Source organism: Octopus bimaculoides, chromosome 26 (genome assembly GCF_001194135.2).
Source record: "Octopus bimaculoides isolate UCB-OBI-ISO-001 chromosome 26, ASM119413v2, whole genome shotgun sequence".
In the NCBI taxonomy this organism is placed as follows: domain Eukaryota; kingdom Metazoa; phylum Mollusca; class Cephalopoda; order Octopoda; family Octopodidae; genus Octopus; species Octopus bimaculoides.
The window spans coordinates 17,418,525-17,422,238 of record NC_069006.1 but is presented as its reverse complement, the minus strand read 5'-3'; positions in this window follow the sequence as shown (position 1 = coordinate 17,422,238).

Genomic DNA, 3,714 nt, shown 5'->3' with positions numbered 1-3,714 from the left:
CGCCTGGTGTTGTTTCTCCTGCAGTTGCTGCTGACCTCTCACCATACGGCGCCTGTTTCTTTGCGTGCGTTGCTGGGCCTTCGACTCCTTCGATTCCATTGAAATTCAACTTTCTTTGGGATTTACAATGATGATGACGACGACGATGATGATGATGATGGTGGTAATAATAATAATAATAATAATGATGATTTAAAGAAAAAAAAACAATAAAAATGATAACTTACTTCTGTGTATGTATTTATATATATATATAATATATATTATATGGATGTATGTATGTGTGTGTATGTATATATATATATATGTATATATATGTATATATATATATACTTCGGCAGGAGACAGCGGATAGAATGTGTGTGGAGTATGAGTGAGTGGCGGAGGCGGCCGGAATAACCCGACCGAACAACACAACAACAACGGAGACGATGATGATATTAATAATAATAGTAGTAGAAGTAGTAGTAATAATAATGGTGCTTGGTGGTAGTAGTAGTATTGGTAATAATAATAATCCGAAGATGGTGGTGTAAGGAATTCGAGAAATAAAAGAGTGGCTGAGAATTACAGAACAATTTCTTTTTTTTTTTTCCTTTATGCTTTTCTTTTTTCTTTCGTTTTGCACTTTCACTCACACTCACACAATCTTATATATATATTTTTTTTTTTGCTGTTTGTCTATCTCTCTCTCTTTCACACTCTCACTCACTCCCTCTTACTCACTCACTTTCACTCACTCACTCACACCCTTTCTTTCTTTCTTTCGTACTCACTCACCCACTCTCTCTTTCTCTCTCTCTCTCTCTCTCCCGCTCTTCTACTACTCACTCAAACCGATGAATGCAACACCGAAATCCCGACATTTAGAATGAATTCCCTCGGGCCGATTTCAATAAAAAGTACTCCTTTAGAAAGTAAAATCCCGGTAAGGTTATCCGTGGATAAAAATGTAGGTAAAGAAACCGGGCAAAATCTCATCTAATAGCAGATCCTGGCCGAGCGAGCGAGCGACTGATCAAATGGCGGAGAGTGGTGGCAAGATGGCCGCACAACGCAATTAAGCTCAACATATGTTCTTCCGCGGGCAGCACCTGAAAATTTCTCCCCCGTCTTTACATACACTTCAATACTTATTCTATTTGTTTGTTCCGTTTTTGGTCTCTTTAGCTTCCTTTCTTCTCTTGCTTTCTCTTTGCTTTCATTTGTGATGCATTTTTTGCGAGAGATAGTGTCTTTCGAGGCTTGTTTAAATGGGGTCTCTTTCTTTCGTTACACGCCAACTAAACTAGTGGGAGAACTCAACGTGCTGGAAACTAACTGGAGTGAGAGAGAATGAGCGAGAGACATACGGGGTAAGAGTATAGATACACAATGGGAGAAGGTAGAAGAAAGAATAAGAAATATAAGTGGGAGAGGAAAATTGAGAGAGGCATAGATATATAAAGAGAGAGAGAAATAAGAGATAGTATAGATATACATAGAGGGGGAATGAAAGATAGTCGGAGAGGAAACTAGTGTAGTAAGAAAGAGAGAGAGGAAGGGGTATTTATTTAATATTTATTTAATATAACGAAGAGATGATCTGGAAGAAAGACGGTTTATTTTATTACAGAGAGGTTTATAATGTCGATAGAAAGAGTAATAGTTTCGTATATAGACTGTGGAGGAGCGATAACAGAATACATACATACATATATATATATATATGTATATATATATATATATATATATATATGTATATGTATATATATATATACATATGTGTATGTACATATGCATGTGTGTGTGTGTATTTACATATATATATATATATAATATGGAGAGAACGAGAGTATTGTGTTAGAAGAGTTAAGCGCTTAATAGAGAGGAGAGATAATATGGAAATAGGGACGTTTTTATAGAGAGGAGCGGGAGAGATCGTGTAGCAAACGTAATGTTTCATAGAGAGGGGGCAAGAGAAAGATGATATATATATATATATATATATATACAGAGAGAGAGAGAGAGAAGCCAGAGCGATCTTATAGAAATAATTATACTTCATACAGAGAATAGACGTCAGTGTAGAAAGCGTAATACTTAATTTAGAGGGAGATTTAGATGGGTCGAATAGAAAGAGCAATAGCTAATAGATATGGATGGAAAGACATAATAATGTAGAAAGAGTACTTAATAAAAAGAGATAGTGTTGTCAAGTACCATATATATATATATATATATATATATATATATATATAATATGCAGCTTTCAATGTTTGAGTAAATATACGTATGTATATGCCTATTTACATCTAGATGTGTGCATAGTAAAACGTGTTATTTAAGAAAAACGGTATACTGTAGAAAAGAGTGATACTTAAGAAAGAGTATGAGAGTGAGAGAGAAAAAATGGACGAATATTGAAGAAAGATTGAGTGCGAGTGATAAAGTGAGTGGTAGAGAAGAGGAAGACAGATACTTAGATGTAGACGGAGAAGGAGAGACAGAATGTAATAGTTGTAATCAGAAAGAGGGAAAATATAAGAGTTAGTGAGTGTAATTGAATGAGAGTAAAAGAAAAGGGAATATGGGTAGGAGATGTTAATAAATACAATGTGAGATATAAGAGAGAGAGAGAGAGAGTGTATGTGAGTGAGTGAAGGATTCGAGCTGAGTGACAGAATGAGAGATGAGTGGAAAGAATGAAGTAAAGGAGCAGCTGAATATGTTGTATAAAAGGAAATAGAAGAGAGATCAAGAGACGGTACGAAGCTTTATGTATGAATGTGTGTGTGTAAACATTATACATGTACATAATATACACATTCACACAGCTGTATGTATATCTCTATACACACACACACACACATATGTATGTATGTATGTGTGTGTGTGTGTGTGTGTGTGTGTGTGTATATTCAGATAGGTAGATTGATAACATATATAGATGTTTATTAAATATATGTGTTCGTACGTGCGTAAAATGCATATGATAATGTTTGCATATATACACACACACGTACATTCATATATATTCAGGTATATATATATAGTTGCATGGTTCCAGACTATATATATATATATATATATATATGTTTCTGTCATTTGTGCACTTGAATTATTATCACCAATGTTTTCCAACTCTCTTGCGCCTGGACCTTCCGGGTCCCGACTGATCTCTTAGAGAATTAAATATGAAACTTCTATTCTAACGTTTTACTAAGTTTGATAATCCTAGCGGTGCCCATCTCCTCCTTCTGATACGACTGTTGGCTCTCAAATAGCTCGTCTGCCTTCGACAGTTCTAGCTTTCTAATCCTGCAAGTTTCCTACCTTCGCACTGGGAGAGAGAGAGTCCTGTTGGCGTGAGATCACGAAGTCTGGAACCATGCAACTAGTCTTTCATCACCTACTGATGAAACTGGCCATTACTTGATAATACTCTATACGTGTGTGAATATATATATAGTGTGTAAATATATATGTGTATGCGTGAATATATGTGTGTGTGTGTGACAGAGAGAGAGCGTATATATGTATGCTGTTCAGCACTCTCGAGTTTGCCCAGTTCAATCTGCAACATGGGTGGTGTTAGGAAGGGCATCCAGCCATAAAAACTATGCCAAAAAAGTGGAGCTCTCAAGCCATCCAACACATGCCAGGATGGGAAACAGATGATGATGATGGTGTGTGTGTGTGTGTGTGTATATATATATATATATATATATATAT